At 44.5% G+C, this 15,842-nt stretch overlaps 1 long non-coding RNA gene across 1 annotated transcript; it reads left to right on the top strand.

The window, feature by feature from the left end:
* The first annotated feature begins 7,701 nt into the window (after window positions 1-7,701).
* Window positions 7,702-12,243, top strand: LOC145544885 (uncharacterized). Its single transcript, XR_014081687.1, has 3 exons — window positions 7,702-8,105; window positions 8,742-9,000; window positions 11,841-12,243. It is a non-coding gene; the product is annotated as an uncharacterized LOC145544885 (long non-coding RNA).
* The last annotated feature ends 3,599 nt before the right edge of the window (window positions 12,244-15,842 follow it).

Genomic DNA, 15,842 nt, shown 5'->3' with positions numbered 1-15,842 from the left:
AGACAAAGGCCACGCTGAGGGTGTGACAGGGACAGCGTGGCTCTGGGACAAGTAAGGGTGAGCAGCAGCCTCCCCAGAACCTGTGCCCTGCCCAGCCATCCCTCCTCAGGGGTTTCCTGCAGGAGGTAGAGGAGGAGGAGTAAGAGGAGGCGACTTCAAGCTGCCCCTCACTCCTCAGTGTTGCTCCCTCAGCCAGAAGGCGTTTGGTTTCAGGAGCAAATGGGGCATTCAGTGAACAAGCAAGGTCCCTACCCCACCGCCAACCCCTCTGACTCACACTACACAAGACCAGCCCTCTGTGTGTGCCAAGTAGCATCAGTCGTCGTGTCCGACTCTGCGACCCCATGGAGTGTAGCCCGCCAGCCTCCTCTGTCCATGGAATTCTCCAGGCAAGAATACTGGAGTGGGTGGCCATTTCCTTTTCCAGGAGAATCTTCCTAAACTCGAGATCCAACCCGTGTCTCCTGCATTGCAGGAAGATTCTTTACTGTGTGAGCCATGATTGGAAGTCTCTTTATTAAGAGGCAGTGGGAGGTTGAGGAAGAGAAGAAACCGGCTCCTGTCTGGGCCTCTGAGGGGCTGTACGGTAGTGACTTTCACAGCTCAAGATGCAGCTGGTCAGAAACCCCAGGTCACCCGGAAGTGACCAGTCTCTGGACAACTTGGTCCCCAGTGCCTGCTCATGTCCTTGTAATGCATCCTGGAAACACAGCCACCCGGAGGAGGCTCCTTTAGGGTGACTAGATGCTCATGTCCACCCTCCAAGAAGCACCACCTCTGGGAACCTGGAAAAGCAAACAGATCATTAAATGGCTAAACAGACTGAAAGCCCAGGGAGTGAGACGAGCCTGGGCCACTGCTGCACAGGCCTTCCGAGTGATTAAATATTTGTGCTGCCAGATGCGCACTCCCATCGTCCCCCTGGACGGCGCTCTACAACCGCAGCGGGCTCTGCCTTCCCGCTGCGCCCCCATCAGCTGTCAGCTACTTCCATCCATCTGCTGGCGCTTGTATGACATCATCTCCATCTGAACACATGGAGCATCTGTCGCAGGCCACGCTAAGTTTACAGATCATTATACGTTGACTGTGTTTTTGAGTGGCTGCTTCCCTGAGCGTGTGGGGAGGGCCTGTAATTCACCAGGGCAAACTCTCAGTCACTGCCCCAGCCCGACTTACTCCAGGAAAGATTTCCTTTTAGACAGTTAATCCCCATCAGGAGTGTAGATTCCCATTAGTTTTGATCAAAGAGATTCTCTGTGATCTGTCCTACCCTTAAAGCACCATGTGTGTTGATTTAGTTCACTAATAACTGCTGCCTTTAATGTTGCTGGCAGCCCGTGGGAGCTTACATAAATATCCTTTAAGCCAAAAACAATAGAAAGTGTGCAGGGGCCTTAACCAAGGCCAACCTTTGAGTTAAGAGTTTGGGATTTTGAAACAGAAAGCTTTTCCACTCTTCAAAAATAATTCTTTTTTTTTTTTATAAGGCAAGCAATTAAATGTTAATAGGCATTTAGAAGTTAATTGTTTTAGAAGAAACCAATACCTTAAATGTCAACCCCAGGTCTTTATCTTCAAGTGTGAATTTCTCCCTCAGACCCCCACATTTTTGAAGTTCCATTTGGGGAGTTTCTATTTGTCCCCTGCAGCTTGGTTTCCTAATGGTTTGTAAGAGCTCTCGCTATTCACTCCCATTCATATGGGAAGTGGTCTTCAAAGGAGCTCAGTTTTGCTTCAGAACTGAGGTTCTTGATTGTTTACTTGGTTTAGACAAGCGGACTCTGGCATTTGGGTAATTGACATGCTGTGGAGAAGGAAATGACAACCCGCTCCAGTATTCTTGCCTGGAAAATTCCATGGACAGAGAAGCCTGGCAGGCTATAGTCCATGGGGTCTCAAAGAGCTGGACATGACTGGGCAACTTTCACTTTCATTTTCAGAGGACCTGGTTACCTCCTCAGTGTGTCTGACCAGTGCGACCTTATATCAGATTGCCTGCGGCTTTTAATTGCACAGCTTTCAGGGGCCCATAGATCATCGTCTTCATTTAAACATGTGGCACTTTCAGGGCATGGCATGTTCTCCCAGCTTATAGATGATTCTCTGTTGGCTGATCTTCAGAATAGCTGATTCTCAGGGAATGCAGCGAGACATCTTCATTCACCACTTAAATCTGAAATTCTGGGGCCAAGACGTGAAAGTCCAAGTTTTCACACACACAAAAAATCACTAAAATGATTCTGATGTATGCAAAGTTCTGATGTTATTCAGAACCGACTAACTTTGCTTTGCCAGATTTCACTTGTTCCCTGTTTCTTTCCAAGATGCGCTCTGGAGATAGATTTCCAGAACACACCAGAGTCGTGTAAGGTGCCCATCAGTTCACTGGTAGCACTCACCTCTTGGCATAAAGGAAAATGCTGGGCGTTGTACATTTCTGCATCCTTCCTCCTATCCCTCTTAGATCTGCACTTTCTCCAGAGCTCCCTAATGTAAAGGGATCTGAAGATGCCTAATGGGACCTGTTGGCAGTGTGTGGGTACCTTTCTGAGAAGAGGATGAAGTGAGCATTTGGCTTCCTGGTGCTGGCATATACACATTCATTTTAGGGTCTTCATCTGCTTTGGTAGATAAATCGCAAACATTTCCATGAATAACTGCGTCTGTTATGCAAATTGGTTTCTGTCTGCTGGTCTGTTGAGAATAATGTTCCATAATTACAACAGTTATTTACTTATGGGCAAATCAGCTTTCCCACCACCTTCTCCATTCGGCGGAGGCCTCCAGCTGCTGTGGGAGCCTGTGTATCTATCTGGAAGGGCTGCGGGGATCTGCCTTTGTGGGCCTGTGGTCTGAGTTTGCAGGTCCTGAGACAGAGAAGGATCCAAATGCCATACATTACTTATTTGTATATTTGTCCTAGGAGTGTTTATTGAGCATCTACTTCATGCCAAGAGCTGTGCCAGGTTAGGTATTCAGAGATGAACAGACCCAGTCTTATTCTCCATCATTCACAGTCTGGTTAAAGAGAAGTCAGCATGGTGTTCTGGTAAGGGGACAGTGCAAGGGGTCATGTAGGTCCAGGGGGGATCCATAGTCCAGGATCAGGAAATGCTTCCAGGCAGAGGTGATGTTTTCTCACTATGCTGGTCTGTTTCTTCCCACTTCTCTCTGGTCACAGAAGCAGAGAGAGACCCGGAGATGTTATGTGACTGGCCTTGAAGGTGCAAGGAGGGGCCACAGACCAAGGACTACAAATTGGAAGTGGGAAGAAACAGATTCTCCCAGAGCCTTCATAAGGAAAACCCTCCCTAACCCCTCTGACACTTTGACCAAGCCCTGCAAGACTCATTTTGAATTTCTGACTTTCAGAGCTTTAAGAGAAAAAAAGGTTATTTTAAGCCTCTCTATGTGTAGTAATTTGTTACAGCAGCAATAGAAAACTAATACATGTAGGGATCCAATAAGATCTTGTGTGGGAAGACTCTCAGAAAAACACGAAGCCAGGAGTCATTATTAGTTTATGACAACTCACCCCTTGTTTATTCCATTTCTGTGCAGTGCTATGTAAGTTTCAGTGATGATAATGAGGTGAGATGCTTGAATAATAGCCTTACACCCCAAGGAAGGGTATTTTTTCATAGTTTATAATTGCCATAGAGCTTGAAAATCTTCCAGGTCTTATAGTTCTTAATTATGCTCTCATGCATATGTATCAATTACCCACATGCTCCTACCTAGCTTGTTATTGCAAAGATATTTTAAAATATATATATTTGGAACAGTTTCCTCTGCATGCATCTCTGTCTGAAAATATCCTATGAAATATTTCACCTCCACTGCAATAATCTGTGCCGGTTGGGACATGCTTGCCAGTCTTCCCCTGCACGATGAAATTAAACCTCCGCTGTTGTCTACTGCAGTCTCAAGCCTGCTCATTCTACCTGGCAATTCTCTCCTTATAACTCTCAGTGGCTTCATTGCAGATTTGGTTCTCTGGGTTTGTGTTTGCTTTGGTGGGTATGGTCTGCAATCAAGGAAGGATCAGGGAGTGCCTGACCCAGGAAGTTATATTGAAATGGCAGTAGAGGGGAAAGAAAGGGTGTTGATAGTTTTGCTCGCTTTCTCTCCCTATTAGAAGTGACTCTGTGGGTCTGTACATCTGGGCCAGTGAATTCTCACTGAGTCTCAGTGCTAGGGAGGCAGTTTTATCTGCCAACCAATAACTTTACCAAGTGATAGCACATGAAGTCCTCCAGTGGCCCTTTCGTGGTGATCTTCAGATTTACCTGACTCAGTTTTTCAATTTGCTAGTCGATTTTCTTCTTTCCTGATTCTCCCTTTTTCCTTCTATTCCTTTTCTCCCTGACTATTTCCCCTGTCCTGGAGCTGCCCATAGGAACTATGCCTGCTGGTCTCTGTTGGGAAAATCATCTGTAAATCTTCATCTGGCATCTTCATCAAATGGACTGATGGCATTCTGTGGGTGAGCTAAAACATGGTGGTCTGCTTCAATTTTTTAACTGTTATACTGAACCTAAAAGATTTTCTTTTGTGAAAGAGGAGATTTTACCTGGGGAACCTCTATTTTATAACATACAAGTTTTATCATTAGGTAAAACATTTAACCTCTCTCCATCTTGGTTCCTTCATCTATAAAATGGAGGTAGTAATATAAACATGATAGTGTCACTGGGAGGATTACATGAATTGCTATGTAAAATGCTTGTCACGCCTGGTGTACAGTCACTTATAAAATACTTCTTGTCACCTCTGCTCCCTCACTCCATTCTTGTGCTTGAGATGCATACACAGTCTCTGGTGGATTTGCTTTAAAGAAGGATTCTGGGGTTCTAATTCAGAGAGTTGATTTGGTTTGTCCCAGGAGAAGCCTGGGGATCTGTGTTTGGATTCCCAAAGCTGACCAGGTGACACTGACTCAGGTGTTCTTCAGACTTTACTTTTAGAGACTGTTCCTTGGGCTGTAAAGATGGTGAGCTTGTACCTTAAGCATCTTCAGGGCAGTGCCTGTGTGCTGTCAATTTGTGGTTAATCACAGTGCCTGTCACAGAAGAGATACCCAACACACACTGGCCAAAGTTAAATGAGCACCTCCATGCACTTTCCATATTACCTGATTAATTTTTTCAAGTTTTACTCCTCACTGGACAATCAGAAGGCCATGTATAAAGTACACTAGTGTGGTAACTCATCCTCAAGCCTGAAACATATTCCTAGGCAACATTCGAGTCCCCATTCTCCTCCATTCCTGCAGGTCTACATCTATCCACCTTTCAATAAGCCCCAGTTTTGAGCCATGTTCTCGATGGCTCCTTCTCTGGTTAGAGTTGACATTGCCCTTCTCTTCAACCAATTTCTGCATATCATGTAAAATAATTTAACTCACACAGGTTATGTATATTCATTGTCTCTCTCAGCAAACTGCATGCTCTCAGTGGTTTTCAAATCCACCCCCTTTTCCCATCTGAACCACAGTTGGCTTAGTCCCAGCTCCATCATCTTGCTTGTATTTATGACATTAGCTGCTGCTTTGACTGAGCCAGGTGACTGTGAGTTCTATATCTTTGCAATAAACTCTCCTTTAAGTAGGCTAGCTTGAGTGGGTCTCACTCATTCTTTATCTTCAAAAGAAATGTGAGAAGCAATTGGGCATGTCATGGAGCAAACCGTTTGAATTTGAGATGAACCTAGGTGCACTCACCTTTCTTAAAAATGGGAGCCACAAACACAGCTTCAGAAGAAGCAGGCTGGAAATATCATGCTTGTCTATAGCTAAGCTGAAAGCCAGTTCTTGTGTTTATGTGTAAAGTCAACATTCTCTGTTACTCACAGTTGGGTGAGGGAGACTTTCCTGACCGGACATCTGACCCAGCACAACTTGGGCTCATAGCCTGCTATGGGGGAACTGCTGAGACTGAGGTTCAATGTGGAAAGTCTTTTCTGCTGCCTTGGGAGATGGTTGTGGAATTGACAGGCACAGAAGGAATTGACCTAGCTCTTCCCTCTTTCAGTCCAAGGGCAGCCTGGCCTGGCAAAGGGCTTATACAGAATTTCTCCTATTCTTCTAGGTTATTTCTAAGGTGGTAGCACCATGCTGATGCTCTTGTAAAATCACACTGGCTGCTAGTCTCCTTGGATGGTCTCTCAGCCACCAGCTCTAAACGCCTTCAGATGTTCGAGTCAGCAGACCCTGCACTGTCCTCGTTGGCCAAGGCACTGTCGCCTAATCAGTAGGTGCTTATGGAAAGTTCCTGGGTGCCCGTCTCTGTACCAGGTGCTCTTGCACTTGGCTTATATGTGTGAATAAAACTGTTAATTGCCCGCTAGACATGCTGTTCTGGAAGGGTTCTGATACTTCGGCGAGCATTGCCAGGGCAACCAGACCAAGAGTCTGTTAGTTAATTAACATTGCAGTGATCGTGCCCTATTCTAGCTTCTAGAGAAGAGGAAGCTGGTTAGGGTGTTTTCTTCCTCTGTGAGGGGTGGGAGAGAGAGAAACAAGGAGTGTCACAGTAGAGGCTTTGTCTCAGTTTAAGGCCAACTGGGACCAGACACAGAGAGAACTGATGTTGTGGGGAGTTATAGACGAAAAGAGTTCAGCTCATAGTCAAGGGGATGGCCAGCAGAAAAATGGTTGAGGGTTTCTTAGGACAGAAGGAAACCACAGCATGAAGGGTCTATCAAGGGAAAAGCTTAATTGCTTCGGGATTGAGTTGGGGTCCAGGTTTCATGCAAAGGTTAGCCTTCCAATCAGGGCTCCTGAGAAGATCACTTAGAAGCGCTTTTGTAGAAACAGTTGGGAATTCATGAAGAAAGACATGTGCATGTGGATTTTGTTTAATTTTGTGTGTATGTATGTTATCACAAAAAACAAGGAGTGACTGTTCAAGTTCCTCGTGGATTATTTGGGACAATCACTCACTGGTTTTTGTGAAAACACACACACACACACTTAAACAAAAGACTGCGCGTGCACACACACACACTTAAACAAAAGACTGTGCCCATAATGGGCTTCCCAGGTGGTGCTAGTGGTAAAGAACCCGCCTGCAACGCAGGAGACATAAGAGATGGGGGTTTGATCCCTGGGTCAGGAAGATCCCCTGGGAGGAGGGCATGGCAACCCACTCCAGTATTCTTGCCTGGAGAATCCCATGGACAGAGGAGCCTGGCAGGCTACAGTCCATGGGGTCACAAAGAGTCGGACATGACTTAGCACATGCCCATAATGGTTTTTGACATAGGGATACAAATTTCTGCCCATAGTCCTGGCTGCCTTTTGGTGCCCTGAACCCCATTATGCAACCAAAGGTCTTTGGAATTAGGGTGGACTCCTAAGGAACTCATTTGTAGGTTGAGCACAGCCTATCAGATCCTATCTTCAAGAATTGCACTAAAAAACTGAATTAGTTGCTAGTCAGGAGCCTGAATGGGGAGGGCAGGACACGGACACCTGTGCTAGGCAGCCATGTCTTCACAAGCACCCAAACACAGAGAACAACTCTCAGATAGCAGGGGAGGCAAGGATTATTCACTCATTCATTCATTCACCCACCCATCCATTCTTCACTCATTCAGAGCTATTCACTGAGTCACTTCTATGCACTATACCCTCCTTAAGGGACACAGGTGATGCAACAATAACTAAAACACAGTCCATTTACTCAGAGAGTCTACATTCTAGTGGGGCAAAAGGGAAACATAAACATATACTGTATGTGCCAACAGTAGTAAACACCATGAAGAAAAAGAAAGTCACTAGGACCATAGAGATAGATGGAATTGAAAGGCTGCTATTTTAGATAAAGAGGACAGGAAAGGTGAAACAAGGGAACAATAAAGGTAGCAACCTAGGAGGAAAGAGTGAAGGGGGTGGCTGGGAGGATTAGGGACAAGGTTTCCTCTGGTCACAGAGAAAAGGAGAGAGGGATTCTTTCGAGATCTGACTGTCCTTACTGTCCTTGGGTTCTGTGAGATCCCCTGCAGTATATCTAGTGAATTACCCCTTTTTGCTTAAGCCAGTTTGAGTGGCTTTCATTTTCTTGCAGTTATCGGATTTCAGTCATCTACAAATCCACAAGGTGAGTCTAAAGCAGTTACAAGTCACCCTAGAATTTCTGTCAAGGCGCCTTAGTCAGAATACGTGGCTCTCTATCTCCACCTGGTGCCGATTCCCTTGAGGTGCAGGCGCCTTAACAAAGGGGCAGAAACCAGTCTGTGAGTATAAGAGATAATAAATGCAACTGTTTCTTATCCCAGTTTTAGCAAATTTTGAAAATGGAAGAAATTAAAATCTTGAAAGCATCAAAAGGATATTTATTCATGCCAGGATCCACCCGTTTCATCTGGAGGATTCCAGGGAACTTAGAGATATTAGTTGTGATTTCTTTGAACTGAGGGCAATAGCTGGTCCTGTCTTGGAGTTTGGTCCCATCACTCTGGATGGCTCTGAGTGATTCTACATGTAAACCTGGGGTACAGTTCATTCCTGGCCTTTTGCTCTCACTCTAGCTAGAGAATCAACCAACTAGATGGGATCTCTCTAGAACTCTGTGGATCCCCAAGATACCACAAATACCCCAGTGTCAAAAAGGAACATAATGAACACTGTAGCTCGAGGCTCTGACTGCTGTTGGACTTGTGTTTCAGGGAAATAGTATTTCTTGAGTTCTCTGATGCCAGGCACTGAATATATGCCATCTTTTTCTATCCCTAAGGAATTAACCTTATTGTAAAGATGGGGAAGCAACTCCAGAGATTAAGCATGTTGCCGGATCAGTCAAATTCTGGGTTGCAAACTCCGGAAGATTACTCGGACGGATAGAAACAGAATATTAAAAGGAATTTGGGAAGCTCACAGAGAACCAGGGCTAAGCTTTGAGAGGTTTGCCTCCAGTTGCTCTGGTCTGCAGACAACCAGATACCAGATTTGCACCACTGCCATTTTTGTGCAGGTACTCAGCTTCTGCTGTTACTGTGAGTACCAGACCTCTTCTGTGCCAGAAATTCAACATTTCAGCTGTCATGATTCCCACACCCCTTTTTTCTTTCTCTTTTGCCTCATCAGCTCTCATGTAAAAATTTGGCCAAGTGGTCTGATCGGGAGAGCATAAATCTGGGTTTTAGCTGCAAGAGAGGCTAGGAAAGGAAGTGCTGGTATTCTTCAACTCTTTTGAGAGAGGCTGTTTCAGTTCCTTATCAGGGAGGGAATTCCCCCTAAATAGAGAGGAGTTCAGATGTAAGCAGCCAAACAGAGTCACGTACCCTCCAGAGCTGCCAACATACCATGTCTGGTACCACCAGGGAGTTGGCATCTCTTTCCAGAGTCCTTCTTTCTGTCAATACAATGGAAGGAGATGTTGGCTTTTAAAAATTCATCAAACGAATAGAGTATTGAGTATTTTCATCATGTCACTAAGTGGTGGGGGAGGGGTGGCAAGGTCAAAAAACACAGTCCTTGCCTTCAGGGTGATAGCTTGTCGAGCCATCATCACATGGTGGTGAGTGGTGATGATGGATGACTAGTGTATTGATTGCCTTCTGCATCAGGTGCTTTGGATCTGTTGTCTCTAAATCCTGACAACAACACTGCAAGGAGCTCTTCGTAATGCCATTTTTTTCAGATGATAACACAGGTGCTCAGAAAGGCTCCATAACACGCCCACATTACACAATTAAGAAGCAGCAAATCCTAGACTACAACCAGAGGTCTGTCTGGCCAACCCCGACCTGGGGACATTGGGGGACAGAAGGATTCAATGGCTTGACAAAAGTCTGCAGCTGATGGCAGAGGTAGAATTAGAACCCAGGACTCTGACTCTGGTGCCTGTGTGCTTAGCCACTAAGTCAGACTGGCTTAATGTCATGTCATGCCAGGTGTAGGCTGGCCTGTCTGCCTCCTCTTTGCATTTGTTGTTCTGAAGGCCTTTTATTCAGCCTTGAGGTTTAAAACATGTCCTTTCCAGTCCCATGTTTTTGAGAGATGCTGTACACCTCAGGTGATTTCAGGAGATGCGGTGTGTCATTAAAACCAGATCACCAGAGACCCTCTGAGGACAGGCGAGTAGAAGCAGGACATCAGCCAGCTGAGCATGGAGGTCATTTCCCGTCTGACTTTCCATCAGACAAGAGTGTGCTCACTCGAGAGTGTGTGACTCCTTCAGGAGAGAAGCTCTCAATACTACCTCCCCTCTGTGAGATGGCAGGATGCTGCGATCTCAGAGCAGTCACCCTGACCGCTGGTGAGCTCCTTCCCTAAAGGACAGGGACAGACTGCTTTCTTTAAAAAACAAAGAGTTGCTGTATTCATACCAACTATTAACATATACACACAAACTGTAAAGCTTAAGTATAGAAGTCATCGCAAACCGATGGCAATTCAACATCTGGGGCTAGTGGCCAGAATGCTCGAGGCGGGTGGGACCAGATCAGACTCCCACGGTGGAGAGGGCAGCTTCAGAGGTGAGGGGGCCAGGACAGGTTGCTGGTGGTGATTAATTTCCTCATGAGGAAAAAGGATTCCTGCTCAGAGCCATGGTGGGAGATGTTGTGAGTGACATTATGAGGACATGCCTCCCAACTGGACAGGTCTGGCAGCACTGAGGGCCAAAAGGAGGAGAGAGGTTGGGGGAGAAACAGACCGAATTAGAGGAGTTGGTTCTTTACATCTTTCTCTCCCACCTCCCATCACCGGTCCAGCTTCCACTGTGGTGATGTAGCCTTAGTTTTCATCTTGCCCCTTAATGTACCCATGGTCTGTATATAAGTGCTTAAATATGTTTATAGTTGTTGTGTGAGCACTACTGGATCATTTCTATTCAGTTCCTGTAAATGTGAGCCTATACCACCTTCTCCCCTTTCATCTCTCACACACACACACACACACACACACACCCCACCCATGAAAACCTCAGAGCAATTTGCTGCACCCTGGGGATTGCTTTGTCTTTGAGAGGCGAAAGAGAAAAACCCATCAGCCGTCAAAGATTTTAATTATTTATTTTTAATTACATAAGCAATGCATGAATATGTTCTGGTTGTAAAAAATTCACATGATACATATAAAATTAAAGTCTCCTCCAAGTGAAGAATTTTAAATAGCTCTGGTCCTCACCTGTCAGACCACAGGTCTGCTGTGAACCGGTTCCAGGGGATGTGGGAGAACCAGGAAGGGGGTTAAGGCAGCATGGAGCCCTCGTTATACAGGAAAGGGTGGGGAAGCTAGGGTCACTTGTTAATGAAATGGGGGGGTCTCTAGCCGAACCTACTCTTTCTGTTTAGAGGCTGTGGACTCTGCCAGGAATGTTCTCTTAGGTTTTTGCAGTTTTCTTTTCAAGAGTGAGGAAGAGGATGTGTGGGCCCCTGCTCCTGTATAGAGATTCACTCTCTTCTCTAACACATGCTGCTTTAAGGCAGTCAGCATCAGAGGCAACTGTTCAGCATCTCAGCCCGATGGCTTCTTTCCAGGGGGCTGCCTTCCCGGCTCAGACAGAAGAAGAATCTTCCTCACACATCCTCTGTCCCGCCTGACTTACTGAAGGAGTTTTGTGATATTGGTTCATACCCTCCTTTAGTTTAAAGGGCCTGGACCTACTTGGCCATGGCAAGCAGGAAGACTTTTGTCAAGTACATCTCATCAACGTTTTATTAATGAGAGTATTTCTCTGTGACTCAATTTACCCATTTTCACATTTGGTGCAGAACCAAATGGAGATGAGACAAAGGTTTAGGAGGAGGGGCCAGAAGGGCACTGAATCAAAGAGAGATTGAGGTAGAAAGAATCTTAGAGACCATTAACTTAGTGCCTCACTTTACAGGTGAAGACGCTGAAGGCCGGGAAAGTTTGGCCTAACGCTCCAAGTTCCACAGGCAGGGTTAGAAGCAGTGGGCGAACCAGGATTCCCAATTCCAGGCTCTCAGGTCAGTGCTGTGTCTGCTACCCCAGAGTCAGAGTCCAAGCTGTCACTGAGATCCACCTGCAGGACCTGGGCACGTCATGACAATTCTTGGTCCCAGTTGCCTCGTCACTCCTATCTACCTTAGATAAGAACCACTGCTAAGAACATCAAGAAATAATGACTAAGTGCCTTGCAAATCACCAAGCAATTTTCAAGCACAAAAAGTAAACTGCATTTCGGTTATTGGCAAGACAAGCCTCTTCATCATTCAATCAAAAATCATCACCTACCTGAATAAATTTTTTTGGAATCTGATCAGAAAGGTTTGCTTTTCAGTTTTGCTTTGTGTTTTTAAGTTTCCTAGAAACATGGTTATGAACTGAGTGTTGTATGATCTTAGGAAATTATTTTTAATTCAGTTGTTGTTGTTCAGTCCCTAAGTCACGGACTCTTCATGAGCCCATGAACTGCAGCACACCAGGCTTCCCTGTCTTGCACTATCTCCCAGAGTTTGCTCAAATTCATGTCCATTGAGTTGGTGATACCATCCAACCATCTCATCCTCTGTCGCCCCCTGCTCCTCCTGCCTCCAATCTTTTCCAGCATCAGGGTCTTTTCCAAAGAGTTTGCCCTTCACATCAGGTGGCCAAAGTATTGGAGCTTCAGCATCAGTCCTTCCAATGAATAGTCAGGGTTGATTTCCTTTAGGACTGACTAGTTTGATCTCCTTGACATCCAAGGGACTCTCAAGAGTCTTCTCCAGTGCCACAATTTTAATTCAGTTACGTGTGATCATAATGTGGTTATGGCCAGGATGTCATTAATTTGGAGGACTGTGTGACAAAGTGTTGCTGAGTTATTGTTTAGGTGTTACATATCATGTCTGTAATTTACTTTTTAATGGTTCAGCAATTATAGATGCAGGCTTGTGTGTGTATACACACATATGGTCAAATGTTAATATTTGAGTCTTGGTGGTATGTGTGTTCTGTGCCTGGCTGTTGAGTAGACTCTTAGTCTAACTTCCTATATGTTTGAGAGTATTTTTAATAAAATGACTAGTAAAATAAGTTTTCCAGGTGATCCTGATTTTCTCTAATGGTTTGAGCCCATTGATGTGGAGCTGTAAGCCACTGACCAACGACAATGTGTGAGTGGAAAAATCTTTTTAATTCCCTGCTTGGTGTCTTGTCAGAATTGGAATCACTTTTCCTCAGCAATCCTGGTGAGGTTCTGTTTCCCAGGGCTTTGTTTCTCCCGTCTGAGTCATCTATAAGACCAAAGCATTGGAATGACAAACCATCTTTAACATTTCCAGGCAGACCTAGAGGTGACACTGACTCAGCTTGAAGGTATTGATTAGAACAGTGGTTCCCAAACCAAGGTGCTGAGGAACATCACCCAGAGAATTTCAGCAGGCTTAGGATGAGACACGGGCATCTGATTTAACAGCCATCAGAGGTAATTCTGATACATCTATATTTGAGAGCCATATTTTAGACTACGATGATCTTAAAGCCAAGGTCATGGGTTTGATTCCAAACTGAAGAGCTATTTAATTTTTCAGGAAGCAAAGTTGTGTTCCTTAATGATATCCTGCACATCTCACTCTATTCTATCATTTTTCAAATAAGGGTCCTGGTGGGAAAAAGTGAAAAATAAAAAAGGAACAGGACGAAGAAGGTGAATGGATCAGAGCAATTTACTATTGTAAACACATACAATTTATTCCCCTTCTTATGAGAACCTGATACAATCTATTGTAGAGGTGGCTGCATTTTGTTGGTGGGAGAAAAGAGGCTTTATTTGTTGTTCTGATTACCAAGTATATTCCTACCTCAAGAATTTTGGATGAAAAGGTAAAAAAAATCTTATTAGTATCAGTGAATTATGATCCAAATGAACCATGCTTTTAATGTAAAACATTTGATGGACACTTACATGGCAAGCCTAAAAGGAGAAACTGAACCTTGGGAAACCAAAAAAAACGAGCACTCCCCCCTCACCCAACTAACTTTCTTATGAACACTTCCTGGGACGTCTTACACCACCCTCAAAGAAGCCAGGAGCCTCCCCGAAGCCCTGGTTTCTGCAGCAGGAACCAGCAGGGTCTTTCACAGGCATGCCACAAAGCAGCTTCCTGTGTTCTTATGTAATACGTCTTTGCAGCTTAAACCTTTAATTAACCAGAGATGTCATCGAGAAAAGTTTGCCAAGGAAGAGGATGCCTGGTTTAATTAAAAAGATCTTTAATAGTTATTAAGGAAATCAATTTGGAATTCAGGCCTGAGAGCAGTGATGGGGGAAGAAATCACTGAAAGGAACTTTGCCATCTCTCTGGGTAATGGATTTCAACCCTTTGATCTGCATTGCATCAAAATCCCTGGGACAGTGGTCCAGGGGGAGGCAGAGGGATGCTTATCACTCATCACTTTTGAATCTACCTTCCAGATCCAAGAGGCAGGTCTGCCTTATATATGGAAAGCCTAACCTTTCTGTTATGCAGTTACCCTGGCAATTGAAGGAAATAGAAAACCATTATAAATTGAAAATCTCCTACTTCATAAGTATAAGCTATTTTTTTTTCCCCCAAGAGATGCATTATTTCTCCCTGAGGATTTGTGCTTGGACTGTACATCAGGTGTCTTTCTATTACTGCTCAAACCCACCTTCTTTGGATCAAGCCAGAAAAAAAAAGGGATTTGGCTCTAAGGAGCACAAGGGAAATATTATTTTCACTTGTCTCATGAAAATGATGACACAAAAGGTGAACTAGCCAGAGGATGGGCAAAATAAATTGTCTATGTTGGGGAAAACTGCAAAAAGGAAAGAGTTATTATTTTTTTTATAAACAGCATTCTGCCAACAGGGGGTTAGTTTTAATATCATCCTCTGAGGCAGCCCTGTTGAGTTCAAATGTTAAAAGCACTTTTCAAATAATCTATGTTTAATTAATATTTGTACAACACTTAGCAAGGGTATCTGAAGACAGGTGCAGAGTATGGCTACAAAAATGATCTTCCTGTTGCAATGTTAGCTCATTCTCAGGCAGACTGAAGCACCTCTACCTGGAATTCCTATCATTATTCAGTGGGAACTCAGTGGAAACTGAGTGGAAACTGAGAGGATGGACTAGATCTTCCAGCACTCAAGCCTGCATCCTAATCACCAGCTTATACTTTCTTGAGGAGATGGGAACAGGCTGGTATTTATTGGTATTCCTTACAGCAAATTGACCAGAATCTGTGCCCACAATATCTTTGTTGATTGCTTGGCTGATTACTTGAAACTTCTGGGCTTATTAGTCCCCCAAACATCTCAGCTCCCTGTTTCACTTGGTCTGTTGAAACTAATGAGGGGTGTCACTTGGGAGAATTAGGGGTTTGGGGTAGATGCATTATAATGCAAGCTCTACTGAAGAACTTGTCTTGCTGGAAATAGATCAGGTAGCTTCTCTAAACTCCACTTTCCTCAATTACAAAATAAGAAGCATTGAAGTAGATGGTCTCCAGGACCCCTTCTGGTTCTAACATCGTTTGTTCCGCTATTTCTCCTTTGTCTTCACTGGGTGTGTCTGTTCTAAGTTAGTGGATTGATGGTACACAGGAAATCTCAGTGCTTACTGAAACATTTGTGCCTGAAGTACGGGTTGTAAACTGGCAAGCAGCAGCCTGGATCCAGTCTGCAGAGCTGTTTAGTTTAGCCTACCTAATGTTTATTTTGGAGGAATGGTGGGAATTGAATTAGTTTACAACAGTTAAAATCCAAGATATATCCTGAAGTTAGACTTGTGTTTCTGTTGAGATGTTGGAAAATTCTGGTACTGCTTCATCTTCATGGGCAATGATCAATTAGGATTCCTTTCTTGTCAGTCCTAAATGGACCCCACCACTTTCCACTGTGTCTCCAACAAGCTGAATG

This window comes from Giraffa tippelskirchi, chromosome 4, assembly GCF_054371585.1.
Source record: "Giraffa tippelskirchi isolate mGirTip1 chromosome 4, T2T-mGirTip1v1.2.pri, whole genome shotgun sequence".
Taxonomy (NCBI): Eukaryota; Metazoa; Chordata; class Mammalia; order Artiodactyla; family Giraffidae; genus Giraffa; species Giraffa tippelskirchi.
This window is presented reverse-complemented; position numbering and strand designations above follow the sequence as displayed.